Source organism: Phalacrocorax carbo, chromosome 5 (genome assembly GCF_963921805.1).
Source record: "Phalacrocorax carbo chromosome 5, bPhaCar2.1, whole genome shotgun sequence".
NCBI classification, from domain to species: domain Eukaryota; kingdom Metazoa; phylum Chordata; class Aves; order Suliformes; family Phalacrocoracidae; genus Phalacrocorax; species Phalacrocorax carbo.
In genome coordinates, this window is record NC_087517.1 from 51,032,680 (window position 1) to 51,050,463 (window position 17,784).

General features: G+C 43.6%; 1 long non-coding RNA gene across 2 annotated transcripts; it reads right to left on the reverse strand.

Annotated features, from left to right (window-relative positions):
* Positions 1 to 4,053: 4,053 nt before the first annotated feature.
* On the reverse strand, positions 4,054 to 17,781 carry LOC135313456 (uncharacterized). Of its 2 annotated transcripts, XR_010373095.1 has the most exons (4): positions 16,918 to 17,781; positions 16,705 to 16,838; positions 9,230 to 9,355; positions 4,054 to 7,119 (listed from the first exon to the last, which is right to left on the reverse strand). It is a non-coding gene; the product is annotated as an uncharacterized LOC135313456 (long non-coding RNA). The 2 variants fall into 2 exon arrangements; XR_010373094.1 differs by having other exon boundaries at positions 16,705 to 17,781.
* Between the last annotated feature and the right edge of the window lie 3 nt (positions 17,782 to 17,784).

Genomic DNA, 17,784 nt, shown 5'->3' on the forward strand with positions numbered 1-17,784 from the left:
TGGTTGGATCAGAGTGATTTCAGTGAAGGCCTCTTAGCATTCAGAACAGATGGTCCCTCTGGCTTAAGAGCTTCAGCAGATGCTCCTGCTTTCATGTTCACCAACTGCATAAGAGAGGCTGCTTAAAAGAAGTCTTAAAAAGCTGGCACTCTAGACAAGGTGCTTTTGACGCTGATTGCTTTTACCTTACTAGAAAGTTCCTTTCCCCCAAATCATGGAGGACTACCTCTCACTTCTTATCTTTGCTGAGTTTTTGGAGTTACTTCAGACCTTGGAAGTCAATAGGAAGACTCCTGTTAATTTGAATGTTTGCTAGCTCAAGCCTTTTGCTGTTCAAAGCCCCCTACACCTTAGTCTACTGAAAGAGAACTAGCGATAGAGGGAGTACCTGGTCCAAGAGGGCCGAAGAGCTGGAACTCGGGCATTACTGATCACCACAGGCTCTGAGAGAACTTGGCTGTGAATTGCCAAGGGATTTGCAATAGTTGTGAGTATGACAGAATAACATTGGCTTTACCTGCTAAATAATAAACTCACTCAAGTATTATAGAGATGCCCAGGACCTGAGAGGACCCTTAATACTCCACAACATTGGCTGCAGGTGAAGTAGTAAGTGTGTGACTGAGGTGTAGGTAGGTGTCAGCAAGGGATGCTTAGGATTCTCCCTTTGTTACACTGAATTGCACTAGAAGAGTGAGTTGGCTCTCTAATACAGGATGTAAGAGCCCTGAGATACTTAGGGAAAGAGGGCTAGAGAAGGAAAGGCTGGGATTAAATTGTCTCCAAAGAGGATGTAAAATATGGAAGGGGAAGACCCTACTGTAAGGCACAGAGAGATACTAAGCACTGAGGTGTGTACTGATAGCAATAAACAAGCGCTGTGTGTTTTAGGTGAGGGGTGTTGCCTCACTAAAAACTCAGCTGAGACCATGGAAAAAACCGAGCAACAGAGTTGAGTAAAAGGTGGAATGTCGGGAGAGAAAAAAATAGGGAAGCAATTGATTTACTATAGGGCAGTACAGGAGAGTCAAAGGGCATACAGTAGCAGTGTGTAATCACAGCCAAACAGCTCCCATCAGGCAGATCATCTGCCTTTCAGCCTGCTTTTGGTTTTCATCTCGCTCATTTCCTCCTCCCCCAGCTCTTCTGCTTGAGTCATGAAGTGGACATTCTGTTTACAGAAGTGGATGTTTCCTCAATAAGAAGTGCTAAAGCTGTACATCACTTCTCCTGGGTGCTCCCCTCTCCTTGTGCATTTGTTTAACAGCAGCAAATATTTTGCATTTAGAGGTGCTGTTGTAGTTTCTCTGGATGTGTCCTTGGCAGATGGATTTCCCCATTTGCCCAGGATTTATATGTGACATTAGGTCCCAGAGGAATAGATACTATACAACTGTAGTCCCCTCTGTGCAGGGCCTGCTCTGTATAGTCTGTCTCTGGGTACACAGCATTTGAGAAACCTCTCCGAGGCAGCTTGCCTGGCACACTACAATCCTAGATGTTCCAGCTGGAAGCAGCACCCCACCTCTCGCCATTGCTGGGGCTGCAGCTTTGGTGCACAGGCTCCTAGGCTGAGGACTGGAGCTTTGTCTGTGTAACTAATATTGCCACTCTTGAAGATCCTTGATTCAATTACTTTGTCAGAGCCCCTTTCCTTCTGAGCCCCAGGCAGTAGAGCTTGTCTCAGGATGGGTTTTGTCATACTGAAATTGAAGCACCCTATCCAAATAGCCTTTCTGTACTCTACACCCCTGGAATGGTTTGAGCTGCCCTCTGCCAGTGCCAAAGATTGGCAGGGAAGATGAACGGGTTGAACATTGGAGGAATCTCTCCTTTGAACACTGAGATGACTAGCTTTTAGTAGCTTCCCAACATAGAGAAGACTTGTGTTAATTTATTTCTTCCTTCCTCTCATATTTATGTGTTGAATTAGTATTTTCTATTCAGCAAGTCAACTAGCTATGCCTGTGACTGTGCAAGAAACATTGGAGTTTGCTTTAAATTTTTTTTTCAGTTCTGCTTATCCTGCCTGTATACAAGATATCAACCTACAGCTTGCTTAGGAGACCTCTATTTGCATGTGGTGACTAGGAAGCACTTTGGAATAGCTGGTTTGTTTGTCCCTGGTAGTCTGTTCCTAACACAAACCACGTGAATGGGGCAGACAGTGGGTATAAAAACTCTTTCAGAACTTGCAAATGTTTGGTTTGGTTGATGGCATCTTAAGTGGCACAAATCATTTGGAGGCAAGACACATTATTGACTGGTGCTTTTCCAGAACTTTACGCTCCTGAGTTGGCAACTAGCACTGCTTTTATTTCCCCCCAAAATGACACACTGCACTTCATGTCAATTTTTGTGCCAGCTACAGTGATTTACAATCTTCCCTTCCAGAGGTGAAGTCTCTTAATCAATTATAAATGAGCAGATGTTTCTTGCCATTCATTTTATCTGTCTAGAAGTGGTAAGAATTAATCCAGTGGACAGAGGTATTTCATACTTACAACAGTTTGGGAATCTTGCAAGGAGTGCCTTCTAAGGAAAATATATATATTTAAGATATGATATTACAAAGAACTCTGTACTCCTCTATCTCCTTCTTGCCCAGGATAGCCCTCGCCACTGGAGTGCAAGTCCATGCTATTCTTGGCGGTACTGGTGGTGAGCGCAGAGCTGGTGGTTAGTGTGGTAGGGGCAACCTCCTTTTACCAAGCATTGATTTGCAACAGTGGGAAATTTAAGAGACATGGAAAATTGGAAAAGCACTTGTAAGAAAACTTTACTCATAATGTCTCCAAAACATTTCAGTGTTAGAGGTGGGGGAAGATGAGGATAGCACAGGGAAGATTATTACAAAAGCAGAGGTGGTCTTCTTTAAAACCATGGTAGCTCCACCTGTCTTAAATAGGCAGATCAGCAACTTCTTTTTCTGACTGTTGGAAGCTGGTGAATTGACAGGCTGCAGGCGTTTGTCCTCGCTGCTGTGGAGGAGACCATCCTGTAAAAGCAGCCTGCCTGGAAGGCAGTATCCAGGCCCACAGCATGGGGGTCTGGGCTGTATCCAGACCCACGGCATGTTTGGAAAGGCACTGGTATATTGCTGATTTGTGGAATTTCTATTTCCTGTGATGATTTTGCCTCAGAAAGGGGAGCTGGGGTTAAGACAGGAGCTGGAGAGATTTTGATTTGTGTGGGGCTTGGAGGGGAGAAGAGGGAGGCCACTGCTACTGTCTCAGAGAGGCAATGGGCAAGGGGGCTGCACTTTCAATGAGAAGTGCAGACATTTCCTAGAATGGGATCTCTGAAGTACCTGCTGACTGAAACATTCCAGGCATTCCTGTGCTGTGCTGTGCTGCTGCACTCACGAAGCAGCAGCTAATACTGCTCAGGCTGCAGCCTGGCCTTGGCAAGTGGCTCTTATTCAGTCATGGACGCTTGGAACCACCGCTCTAATTAGCAAATTTGCTACATGGAGTAGCGCTGCAAGCTGTGAATTTGCAGCTGCAACTGCGAGAGAAGACGAATGTTATTTTAGCATGTCGCTGTCATGAACAGACCTGCCAGAAGCAGGTTGAAGGACTTGCGGTGGGCTATGTACCACTGTGTTCTCTGCTAAGGTTTCCTGGGTGCTTTGTGCATGGTCCAGAAACTGTAGTTCTCCATAGCCCTTAGCTCTCCCACAGCTGCTCTGTCAAGTTGTGTTTACATCTACTGTAGGGGGCAGAGATTCACACCATCTCAGTGTCAACAAGCTTGTAAATCATCTACTTAATAGTCACAGGTAAGATAACATATTAAATACTAGAGGCACTAAGAAATCATTCCCACCTCACCCACCGTCCCCACAGAGTACTGAATCTTGTCCAAAGCTGCACAAACAGGATTCTAAGATAAAGACCTTGGATAAGAATTACTAAAACAAACAGAGCGTAGAGTGGTTGGTTAAGGGACTGGCCTTCTCAAGGCCAAAGGGTGGGTGTGGAAGAACTCACCTTACTGAAAGGAAAGCTAAGAACATTTAAAAAAATACATCTTGGAACAAACAAAGCCCAGCCCAGGAGACTGTAGTATTTTAATTAAATTGATGTAGCATAGGAAAAGAATCATACAAGTACTGTGCACTCCATGCAAAATATATCATTTGGGATTTCAGTAACAAGTAGACAAAAGCTTTCTAGTAGCAGAGGGATCCCATTCTGCTTAGCATGATGCAGTGCAGCAGAGCTATTCAGAATTAATGCAGCTCTAGCAAGGAAACTACATGCTCCAAACTATGTTTCTGCCTTTCCTTAAAAGCGCTTTAAGAGAATTTACCAATCATCTGCAAACTGCCTGACTGCGAACACAGAAAAAAGAGCAGAAATTTTCCAGTTTGCCTCCTCCCTTCTCTGCCATATGCAACAAACCCTTCTATAGCAGTATAGTTCCTGGGGGCACGTTAGTTCACCTGTCTATTGATAACTGGCTTGATGTCAGGGTTTTCTTTCTTATTTTTGTTGTCACATAGATGAAATCCACTGTTAGAGCATTATCTGCTATTGATGGGGGCTGCATTCTGATTTAAAGGCAAAAACTCCAAATCTGTCATTTTGCTAGCCTGTGATCAGAATCTGGGGGAGATATTTGTAGGTGGAGCATGGTGGACCACAGGACTGTAGTTTTAGGTCAGAAACACTTCAAAATCGGTTCCTTTTGCAGTTTTTTTCCCTAGAAGAGTATGTGGTCTCTAACTTTAGTCAGTGCCTAGGGGTAATGGCTACATCCCCTCTACTTAGGGCTTGTTTACCTTTCCTATGCTGCTGTACAGCTATTGTTAGTTTGCAGGTAAGGCAAGTGTTACCATTTTAGCACAGTCTGAAAGAAAAGGATAGGAGGGAGCTATTAGATTCTCCACTGTGTCGCTCTCTGCCTGGTGGCAGGGTTGTACTTCACACTGATCTCTCAGATGTGGTAATAAAACCAGTAAAGCTTTATTTTTACTGGTTATCAGCCAAAAGCAACAGCTAGGCTAAACCAGAAAATATCATCCGTCCTGCCTTTGCAGCACATGTGCTGAATCTCTGTGCCGATGCTCTGATACTTCTCTACATCTCTTCTGAGGAGACAAGGGGACACAGAGACCTTCATCCCACCCCAAACAACCTGGTCTACCTAATCCTGGCCACTGTCTAAGAACAGGCCTCCTGCCCTCTTCCCAGCCCCCTGACGTGCTCCCACCCTCTCAGTGTAAATCAGCAACACCTCCCTTGTCTTCTGTCGTGCTTTTGACAGGGTTGTTTTTATAGCTGCCTGTATCTGCCTCTAGCAGTGGCCACCTCTTCTTCCTCTGTGTGTGCATGATAGTCTTCTGTTTTTTCAAGGGGACCCTGTCACAAACAAGTTGCCGAGTTTGAAATCAAGGAAGAGAAAGGATGTGTGTCCCGTAAGGGCCAGAACTGGGAAAATGCATGGACTGATTCGTGTGAGGGCACTTTGCATCTTTCTGGAGTGCAGATGATCTTTAATGAAATAACAGAGACTCTCTCAACCAACGTGTTGAGCAGTATACTGAACTTAGGTGGTTCTAATCTTTTTTCTTTGTGGCGTGCTTTCAAAGGAAGAGACCCTGCTACGAAGGTTACAAAGCAAAAGGAAGTCTGGCCCTCCTACTGGAAAAACGAGCATGCTCCTGGCATGCTGATGGTGCATGGCTTAGCTTTCCTTTCGTTTGTGTGAACTGTGGGGAAAATAATCAGGAGGTAAATCCTGTTCAGACAGTATGCTGAGTCACTTTGGATGGTGTTCATCTTCATTCTAGACATCTGCAAAGTAGATGTGTACACCCAAGCTGCCTGGTCTGGGTTCCTTTAATAGTCAAAGGAAATAAATTTGCACTTCTTTGAAGGATTTTCAGGGATAAGTGAACCTTGCCCTTGGTGCTGTTGACTGTACACAAGAACCTGGGCTCCTCCAATAAAATCTTGGAGGAGATCCTGGGACCTGAGTTGTTCTACACTGGGATAGGAGGATGTTGAGCACAGGAAGACCATAATGAACAATCTATTAAGAACAAGAAAGTCCTGTTAAGGTTGTGACTCTACCAAGTTTACACAAAGATGGATGTTTTTTGAATAGGGAAAAGAAAGTGGCACAGACCCCTGTAGACCTCAGTATGGAGGACAAAACATTGCAGACAGCAAGTCATCCATTCTGGGCTAGCTTGCTGGGCTGTGTAGCCTTAGGAAATTGATAGGGAGACCCTGTAGAGGTTGCCAGTAGGTGCAAATGATGGAAATAGGATTTTCTAGGAAGGCAGGTGGTGATTGAATAGCACTTCTATTTTTGTTTTTTGAGGTCACTCTATTTGTTTTGAAGTCATTCTAATTCAGGGCTGGAAGGGAGCAGGAGTTGCTTTTTTGGCTACAAACTTGGTTTGAACTTTAACTGAGTGGCATCTTTCTCTGGCAGTTAGCCATGTAGCCACAAGAAAGGATTTTGAAGGGCAGTAAGAGGCAGCATTGGCAGTGTCCCTTGGGCTGCACTGACAGACTGGTCATGCACAAGTGCCAGAATGACTTGACCCAGACTGGGGCCATCACTGCTGAGCTTCCGCCTCCCACCTCCTTGTGATAACAGGACCACTGGGGCTGTGCCAGGGAATACCAACTGCCAGGCAGGTACAGGAACATTGGTGTCCTCTAAGGATGAATACACAAAGTCCTGAGCCAAACAGTGTAATGACAGGGAAAAGATGGCCCAGCTCTGTTCTCCTGTTGGCATTCTATGTGATTGTGTGTTTGTCTGTCAGGTCCTCGACAGCAGACCTCCAGGAGGGAAATGGTAAGTCACAAGACAAGAGGATAGCTGCACGCTTCAAAACATCTGTATGGGGAGCATCTTATCAAGATCCTGTGCACTCTGCCTGTCAGTGTGCTAAGCAAGTTATCCTTGAATTAAAACCTTTTTAGCAATAGCCTTGGCAGTCACAGCCTTGGCAGGCACAAGTGAAAGAAGGAAACCTCTCTGGTTTAAGTAGGCCTTTTCATCCATTCCCCAAGGAAAAGATTTCTTGTCTGCTAGCTCCTTGCTTGGCAGAAATGCTGGTTTCAAAGACCCTTGCAAAACAACATCTGGTGAAATCTACAATACAGGAGTAAGAAAACAGATTAACTACTTGTGCTTGAAAGAGCTTATTCTTGTTTGAATGTTCCCTAAGACTGTCACCTAAGACAGTAGTCTTACAGATATTGTCAGATGGAGTCAGAATTAAGTGGGATTTTTTTTTTCTGTTAATGTGGAGGCCTGTAATCACAATTACTTTTGGTTTACATGGTAATGAGCTAGAATTATTTCTTGTAGCAGAACCAATTGCTGAGATAGAGATATATTTTTTTTACTTTTCCATCTCAAGCATGCCCAGAAAGCACACATCTTAACTCTTATATGTTACTGTGTATTCTAAAGCTGTGAGAAAATCCTCTAAATACAATAATGGCTGCAGAGAGCAGCTCAAAGAACAGGGGTTTTCTGCATGTGCTATGGCATTGTAGTACAATATAGTGTATTGTAGTAAAGGCGTCACTTGAAGAATATTTTGCGGGGCTAATTGGATGTCAGTAAAAGTTCTTCACTGAAGGGGTAGTGAAGCACTGGAACAAGCTCCCTGGGGAAGTGGTGATGGCAGCAAGCCTGTCAGTGTTCAAGAAGCATCTGGACAATGCTCTTAGATATGGTTTAATTTTAGGTCACCTTGTGTGCAGTTAGAAGTTGGACTCAATGATCCTCGTGGGTCCCTTCCAGCTCAGGATATTCTATGACTCTAATTACTCAGAATTCAGTGACTAGTTAGGTATTGGTTATTTACTTCCAAACTTTTATGATTTATGTCATGTCTCATGTGGTGTGATGCTCTAAGCTTTTATTCCAACTACTTCTCTTACAAATATTAGTAAGAAAACAGTGTTACTCTGGGAGCTAAGACAATGCATAGAATTATTTTCTGTGCCTTTAAAAAAGAAAAGCAATGAGCTAATCTAAGAGATAAAGGTATGCCAGGCTTCCCACATTTAAAAGGTTGAGCTCTTCTGATGTAAATATACTTCTCTTAAATAGCTCAAAACAGGAATTCCATTTCTGTGATTAAAAGTTTTTCCTTAACAGTTTGTTTAGTGAATATAGCAATTACAGAGCCACTCTTAGAAGTGAAGATCCACAAGACTTGGAGATTTAGACCAGCTGGCTTGTGTTATTTGCAGTCCACTTATTCAGACTGGTTGGAATGGAGCATATGCGTGCTTTTCTCTAGTGGCTGGCTTAGGACTTGCTAAGACAGAACTGCTCAGGAGGCTTTGGGGAAACTCGTTTAGATCTGGAACTGTGAAATGTATCCAGAAGGATCTGTGTTTGTCCTAGTCAGAAGAACAATTTGTATTCAAGGCTAAGAGAAGGAGGTATCTATATTGCAATAGAAGAGCAGATTGCTAGTGTACATGTGGCTCACAATACTTCTTGTTAGTGTAAACACAAACAGGATGGGGCACTCCTTTTCCCTTGAGCTTCCGCCAATTGATGAGAGAGACTCCTATTTTCCAAAGTGTGGAAGATAGCTTTTCAGTTTGTCATTGGATGTTTGTTTCCTTCACCTCAAATTCCTTCTTCTGGATTTTTTGGGTTGCAGTTGTTATAGCATCTATATGTCAGGAAAAAAACCTGTGTGTCACCCTGCTCTCAGTGTCCCATATAGAAATAAATTCTTGTGTCTCACTTCCCTCTTCCCAGATATTCATCCATCTGGAGTGTAAATAACTGAATAACTTAAGTACACCATGTGATACCTCTGATTTTAAAGCCTCAAAAATAGTTCTGATATAAAGCATGTCAATATCAAAAATGAAGGGAAATGCTCTGTTCCCTTGAATTCAAAGTGAAGTGAGCACTTTGATGTGAATCTCAAATGAACATGAAGGGAGTGGTCCTCTCTAAAGCAGCCAGCACCTGTAACCTCTTAAACTGCAGTCGTATCTCTCATGTGAATCAATATTTGAACGAATATTTACTTAGGACTTAGGCATGATTTATATGGGAGTCTTGGTATTGCAACAACTGCTGTGTTACTCAATCAGATTCCCAGATGACTGGTTAATACATAACAAGCCGCATTTGTAGATTCAGGTGGCACAAGTTATCATCAGAATGGAAAGGAGAAATTAGTGATATAATATTGTAATTAATTAATAAATCTGTTAAATACCTGTAATGCAGTACAATGTGCTCCGGTTAAAGAGGCAGTGGGTTTCGTTCTGGTTTTAGGGGTTTCTAACTGGATTAATTGCTTGGTGACCATTTTCTAGTCATCACGAGTAATTGTGTTATTCTTCTGTGTCAAAATGGAAACGAAGTAGGATTAAATTAGTTAATTACAAAATGCTGCAGTAAAAATCTCCGCAGCTTTGAAGTTTAGGTATATCACAAAAACCACTTTGGCTGTATATAAAGTTACCCTCACCTCCTGGGCATTATCAGTGATTGTTTCTGAATGAAGGCTGTCTGGATGACATGGAGTGTTTCACAGAAAACCCACTCCACTCATTTTATGTCAATATGGCAGTAAACAGATTATTGAAAGTCTAAAGACCTGTACAATAACCAGATATTGTTAGTCAAAGATGCTAGGGCAAAGGACTGACTTTGCAAATGGTATTTGATCTTTTGGAAGAGGTTTGTTTGTTTTTTCAAATAAAATAAATCAGCACAGGAAATTGAGAGTGATGTGTTTCCTCCTATAATTGGAAATGATGAGTTAAAACCCTTCAGACAGGCTAAGAAATCCTCAGTGTCTGTGTAAAACAGACAAGACCTATTGTTTTCTAGAAGGGGGTGTGTGTGTATGTGTCAAAGAAGAACACAGCCAGCTCCCTGAAATGTTTTAACTTCTTTGCTCTGCTGATCCTCCTCTATTTACCCTTACTGCTCTTCAGCACGTGTATGCTTTAAGTCCAGTGACTACTTCTTTGGCAGGCGTTTCCCCATAAATAATCATATTGCTGTGTATTTGGAAACATTTTCTAGCTTAATGACCTTTCTTTAACTTCAGGCTGCTAGTTGTTATCACTGGGAAGGAACAAATGTGCCTGAGTGAGGTGGGTAGCTGAAGCTATTGCCTGGAACACATCTCTTGCCTCAGGCTCTACCAGCAGAGTCCCATTGCTGCCATTGCTGCAGGTTTGGCTCCCCAAAGACTCAGAAACTCCTGTCTGCCACCTCCTTACTCTGATTGTGCCCATGACAGAGGCTTAATGGCCCACGAGGAAATAACCAGCTAGAAACCATACTTGGCTTAAATGATAAACTCTGCCAGGGTGCCATAAAAACTATGCCAATTACTTAAGTACAATCAGTGCCCGAGTTGAAACTACAGTGTCTAGAATCCGTATCTGGAATCCACCCTTTTACATCCTAACATAGGAAAAAACTGCAGCACAATTGAATAACCGGCAGTACTGGAACTGCAAGTTCCATCACAAATCAGTTATTTCACCTTGGTATTAGCCCATTGCAATGCATGCTTAGCATAGCAAATTGTTGCATAATGAGCAAAAAAGGAGGGAAAAAAAAGATATTTTAGAAGTCCAAGTTATTTTAAGATTAGTCTGTGATCTACCTCATTATTTGCATCAGTAACAGATTTTGAAATGTTTTAGAAATGTATGCCTGTTTTTATTTTACTACTGGCTGTTGTTCAAGCAACGTAGTGATGTGGGTGTGCTCTGGGATCTTTTAATTTTATTGTGTTTAAATATAGAGCATTTACTATCATGTCAATGGAAGCTATATGAACATAAGAGGGAAGACTTATAATTGGCTTTGCTCCTGCTCTGTCCATGCAAGCATCCAGTGAGTGTGCTTGGGTTCTTCACAGCATACAGGCTCTGAGCATCTAACACAAGCAGTGACACTGCCTGATGCCTTGTTCTAGTGCATTACCAGCTTTATCTTACATGATTCTCTGCAACCTTTTATTACCGACAATGATTACAACCATGGTAATTAATTCCGTGGCTTTTTTTCCCCCTTTCCTTGTCACCACTTCGTACTCCCCTCATGCTAGTCCACTTGCTGTCAGGGGAACATGCCCTAGCTTGTGCAGGTGATTTGCCTGCATTGCACACTTGAAACAGATAGAGATGGCTCTAGCATGTTCTTCCTTAGAGCGGGTTTCTTTGGCTTTCAGCTATACACTTCCACAGTGGAAGTCATAATGCAATATTAGTCCAAGGCCTGGCCACAGCAGACATATTGGAAATGATGCATTTAGCACAGTTTAGAACTTTCTGAGTGTTTTCAGTGATTATTGTGGTCACTTTTAACCCTAGGAAAAGTCACAAAAATGTGCTATCACCGAAAAGAGACTGGATTCAGTTTCTTTTTCCACTAGCATGCTGAAATCTGTCCCAGTGAGGCTGCAGTGGATGTGCAAGTGCACCTACAGACCAGTGGCAGATCTGCTCTTGACAAGAGAGCAGCAGGGCTCCACTGCAAGCCAGGAGACAACAAGGGGAAGCAAAGAGCCTGTTCCTCTGCAACTTGGGTGCTGTGTCACAAAACAACAGTGGTGGCAACCCTCATGCAGGACATATGCCAGCAGGCAAAGCGAGCAAGCAAGGACCACCTGATGCATGAGGACCCCGCGGTGCTTTCCACCCACTCCTCCAACCGGCAGAACCGAGCATGGCCCTGACCTAACAAGCTGCTTCTTGCCCAGAACTAATAAAACCAGAGAAGATTAAGAAGGAAGAGAGAGCTGATTCAGTGCAGGTAGAGAACTGGTTACTATAGCAACTGTTTTCTTCTTTGAGCATAGCTTGGGAGGACTCCCTTGTGAGGGGATTTCTGCGCAGTCCCCAGGCTGGGAGGGGAGGTTGCTTCAAGAATCTGATTTGACAAAGACTGTGGCTGCACTCTTGAACTCTGCTGGGGATTGGGGGAGCTGGGATAGGTTTGTAGAAGAGTTTGATGTTCGTCCAAAAGTAGAACAGATGTTGAAGTGCCTGAACTCAAGGGAGAGATTACTAAACTGGGACTGTATTAGAAGTGATACCTCATGGTGTATTGTTCTGTGGGTTGCAGCTGCGTCTGAAGCTGTTAATGTACCACAGTACCCCACACAACCAGAAGTTTCAAAGCTGGAGTTTTTAAAAGAAATAAGAGAATATTTAACTAATTCCTACTGGATTTTTAAATCTCTCTGAGGTCCTGAGAAAGTTCCACAGCTGTGTTTCTCCAATGAGATGAAATTGGTACAGAGTACAAAATTAAGTAACTTGTAATATAATAGAGGCTTGGTCAGTCTGACTCCAAGAAAAGTAATTCTCTGGGACTTGAGCCAAGTAATGTTATCTTAGCATACTGCTTGGAGTACCTGGCACTGTACAAGCTCTAGGTCTTTGTGGTTATCTTAGATCAACATAACAAATAAATGAGCATATTATCCTTTCGGTAGGGCTGCTTTCTGGCGTAACACTTCCCTTGCATTCACAGGAGACATATAAATACCATCTCAGTGCCTAGGGTAAATCCCTCATCTTTAGTCCTTGTTAACCCTGTGTGCTCTGGCGGGTATACTCCAGGGGCCAAAGCTGCACCTTAGTTTTTCGCTGGTATTTTGTGCTAGCAGTTAAACAAACACAGAAGGAAAATAAAACAACCCATCATCATCTCAAATTTAGTCCTGAAATTCTCTTTCCTTTACAGTCAAAGCACAGAAGACGTTGCAAATTCTCATGATAAGCGATGAGCAAAGGGGGCTTTGGGTGAGATACTCTGCTCCCCTATTCTCCCTAGGCTGCTTATTGTCTATTTTTCCATGAAGTATTGTTGCTGGAGCCATGGATCTAGGAGAATGTTGTCTGTTGTGATCTCACTACCCTTCCTATCACTAGGAAGAGGAAGGTAGGACAGCTGTGCAGCCTCTCTCTTGCAGCTGCATCTTGCCTAAGTGACTTACACAACTTTGAACCTTCATAATTCCTGGCTTTCCAAGTAGCATTTTTTGGATGCAGGGAATAAGAAACAGCAACCTTAATATTTGTTTAAAATTTGTCAAGGGTCTGACCAGATGTAGAACGAAGGAAAAATGAAAGCAGGCTCCCTGCTCCAAGTGCAACTTGAATGCGGAATTAGGCTGAGAGTATTTTGCTATCACAAAATGCTCCCCTGTGAGCAGTACGCTGAGAAGGTGAGTCGAGAGGCTGAGGGACTCAAGGACAGCCCTGGACTCTCAGTCACACTTGCAATGACTGCACAGTTCCCACATCAAAATCTCTGGCCTCAGCCTAATTTCAGGAATAGGATTAAAAAACTCAACAGCAATCTGCTACTGGTCCACAAAGAATGTTTGTTGACAACGGCTATTAAGAAGTATGCAAGCTTTTCAGCTGAAATAAGTATCTGCATCCTCCTACAAAAGTGTCATTCTCTCTGTGCCATGTAGCAGATCCGCCTTAGCTGGCATTTGATCTTGCCATTAAAACCCACTGCTGCTTCGCATAATAGTGAGAAAGACTTGTGAAAGAAAATTAAGTGCTTTATGAGTTGGAATTCTAGATATAGCTCTTTTGTGAGCAATAATTTCTACTGCACCAATGCAATTGGGGTGAATAAAATAATGCATCCATCCCATTGCAACTCCCTTTGCTGCAGATATACAAGTATTCAGAAAACCAGGAAAAAAATATTCTAATAAGCTTTAGTAAATCACACAATAACAAATGGTTTTATACTGACATAGAAAAGAGACATATGCCCTCTCTTGATTGAACATGTGATTAAGACTGCATTCAGAACCAGTGAAAAATAGAAACTTCCATCAAGACTTGCTGAAGAAGTGTCTCCACCACTTCCAAGGAAGTAGCGGACTCACTGACCATTACATTCTGTTCAGCCATTTAAGTAATAGAGTACACGGTGATGGTATGGGGTAGAGGGAAAAGTAAACTACAGAGGAAAAAAAGTTGGTTTTTACTGTCTGATGGGAAGTTTTCTGTGGTGAGCAGTTTTGTCTCCCTACATACTGACAGCAGAGGTCATACAAATTCTCAAGCCTCTGCTCACCCCAGAAGAGGTGATCTCAGTCCAGATTGTACCTTGCTTGCAGCATAACTAGTCCCTATGTGTCTTGTCTGTGCCCTAACCCTACTTATCTTGCTGTTACTTCCTTCATAGGCTTTAAAGCCAGTTTATCTAGGGGATGCAGGTAGCTGAAGAATTATTCTCCTAATGGGTCTCATTTATTAGACACTAGAGTGGATTAACCTATTAGATGGAATCAGAAATTGAACATAGATACATGTCTGCCATCTACAAAAAAAAAAAAAAGTGTGCTAACACAGCTTGGTTGCTATGGTGTAAAATCTGACATCAGGAACATGAAGACGTTTACTTTTTTTTCTGCCACTTAAAAGGCGGCTGGTTGATTGACTAATCCATTGGGCAGGATATTGCATTGTTACCTAACAAGGTGCTTCTAGTGCACAAGAAATGGAAAGAGGGGTCAGTTGCTGCTGAGAATATAATCAGGTTTCTCAAGCCTGAGTCCAGCATTTTAACTGTTCAGTCTTGGAGCATTTGAGCCCACATTTAAGTACTTAATTCCCTTCTTTGAGTTTTTTTTTCTGATGCCTTTTAGGTTTCAGTACATTCTGATGTTAGCAGAAGCCTTAGTTTTGTTGAATTTGACTATATGCGTTATCTAAGTCTAATCGATTCCTCCTTAGGAGCAGAAAAAAAATTCACATATACACGTAGAAGAAATAGGTTTGGGTTTTTTTACCCATTTTATTTGAACGTGGATCTAAAACTTACGAAAAGCACCATCTTAGTAGCTCTAGAATGCTCCATTTATTATATACCGGATTAAGAAGTGCAGCATAAATTTCTCATACATTGCTCCTCCTGCATGCTTTGAGCCAAACCAGAAAAGTTCTTGGGTAAGAGGAGAACATAATTTCTTTTCGTGTTTAGTGAAACCCAGTACTTGCCTTTCCACGTACTCTACTGGGTTTTGCATCATGCCTTAAGACAACTCAACTTTGGCAGTTCTGCCTAGGCTTTCAGTAAGACCAGGTTCATACCGCTGCTGCCACATGGCTTCCTGCCCATTCAAATCAACCACATTTGAAATGCACAGTGGTGGGATAACATGGCTGAAAGAACTATGACTCACAATTTAAAGATGGAAGTCATCTTAACCAGCAATGAGCTCCCTAGCCAACATTTACTTTCTGGGAATAATGAAAGAGAAATAATTTTGGCAAGAAACATACTGATATGCTTCTGTATTGACTAAACCTGCAAGCCCTTATGCTTACTCACCTTTATGTCTATCATGAGTTCTTCTACTGCTTTGTTCTTGCCTTTATTGCACTGTACATGCTTCTATCCCCAGAAGATAGACAGTGTTTGTTGTAAAACACTCTGAACAGTTTTCAAGTGAATTATGCGCTTTTTGTAAACTTAGCAATCAGTCATAATGAGTTACTAACTACTAATAAAGTGTTAAAACAATAAATGATGTAATGAGCAGAACAAATCTCTAAAGGAAATATGTGTATGGGCTTCGTATGGATCCAGGATACTTATCGAAACGGAAGTCATTACAGGACTGAAACCCAAGCTAGACTAACACTACAAAAGGGTGTGTTGTAATCAAAAGTATATAAAACAAATAGAGAAGATAATTTTCCTATCTCCTTCTAAATTCTCTGAGGCTTTGAAAGAGAGCATTTGAGGTTTTGAACCAAAGCTTATGACTTGGTATGAACAAACGTCAGTGAAGTGGCCAGTATCAACAAGTTGGAATTTTCTTTTCTGGTAAAAGCAAATAGAATTCTCTCTACCCACGGAAAAACAAATAATTTCTTCCTCTGACTTTTCTGCCTTCTCTTTCTACCCTGACAGCAATCAGGGGGAAAAAATCAGTCAAATAACTCTAATTAGGAAAAAAAAAAAAAAAGTCCTGCTGCTCTTGCTATGACAAAGTGTGAAGCTCGAGCACTTGAGAACAGAAAGGCCAGTTTGAAAGGCAATTTTTCCTGTTCTTTTCACCACCTCTTCCCACATGTAAAGACATCATCAGCATTTGTTGCAGAATGAGCTTTCCATCTGCAGAACTGTTTTTGGTATTTAGCTATTCAACATCAGTGACATTGTCAGGCACTTCAGCAGGGACTGGCAAAAGAAAGGGCTTCTCCGCAGCCCTGCGTTGCCATCTCAGCTCAGATTAAGGTGTTTTATAAAAACTTGAAGAGTTTTGGTTGCACTGAACCTGCTTGGCCAGCACAAAGCAGTTCTGAAGTCACTTCTGGAGCTTTCCTGCTGCTTCGCAGAAAATCCCTGGGCTGTTTGCGAGGCTTCCAGCACCAGAGTGCAGACAAAACGAGGGAGCAGCCCATGCAGTGAAATAGTTTGGGGAGGCATGAGGGAAGGAGTGTATAAGGAAGTCCCTCACAAACCAGCAATCCCCTGCTTTAACAATGATTACCACAATAATGGCAACTGTTATTAAAAGAGCCCACAAGCTTCTCTTATATACAGTAAGACTATCAAGGGAGAACAGCCAAAGGAGGAAAAACTCAGGAAGTGCAAAGGTAGTCCAAAGCTTAGAGCTGATTTGTTCCTTTACTGCTTATTTATGACGAGGCAATATAACATATTAGGCAATGTTCTCACCCCTCCCCGGCAGCAGGAGGGCCATGAAAGCTGCGGCTCTTTCCAGCTGGCTGCGACATCACTGCTCCGACACTCTTCACTCACTGCAAAGGACTAGGGCGCAGGTGCTGACATTTCCCGTAACGGGAGAACATCTTTCCACCGCCAAAACTAACAAAGAAACTCAACTTTGAAGCACTGCATGTGGAAAATATTTTTCTTCTCGTAGCTTACCTTTCTGTTTGAGTTTCTCCTGAGCCAAGAGAGACCAGTTTACCACATAGGCATGAATCAGCCCTCGCACATGATAACTAAGTAACTGAGTAACTTTCCGTAAGAAGCAGAGTTTAAATATATTGTTGATTGCTGCAATACACTTTGTACAGCACAAAGATTTCCCGCATGTTTTCATAGCCAAGTCACGGGAGTGAATGACACCGGCGCGTTAGGAAGTCTTGGCACGGCCAGCCCTGAGGCAGCACCGCCTCAGTTAAACACCGTATACCCGAAGGCAGGCAGCTCCACCGCGCAGCCCACCGCGGGGTGACTCGCGCCCTGCCCCGGCCGGCTCCCTCCCTCTGTCCTCACCGCTCACCTCCGGCTCAGCCTCCCCACCCCGGTCGAGCCCCCGCTGCGGCCCGAACCTTTCCCCGTTCAATTATCCTCATGTTTCAGCGGCGGCCGCCGGGGGCCGGGAGAGAGCGGGGAGGTGGACACCGAGCCCTCAGCGGCAGGCACAGAGGGGCGCGGGCGCGGGACTGAGCTCGGCGGGAAGAGGAAGCGGGGACCAAACGGGCCGGGCCGGGCGGCCGCGCCGCCACCGATGTCATGACCAACGGTACTCCGATCCCACCCCGCGCCCTGCGCGCGCGCGCCCGCTCGGTTACCACGACGACCGGGGAACCGGCCAATCGGCGCCCCCCGTCCCCGCCCCTCGTGCACAGGCGCTCTGGCCGCTTGGGAAAAGGCACGCGCGCGCGCTCGCAAGTCTTCCCCCCCACCTCCCTGGGCTGGAGCCGGAAGCCAGGAGCCAATCAGGACAGAGAGACGAAGCGTGAGGTGAGCGGGCCCGCGTGCTGAGCCGCCTATAAAAATGGGGGC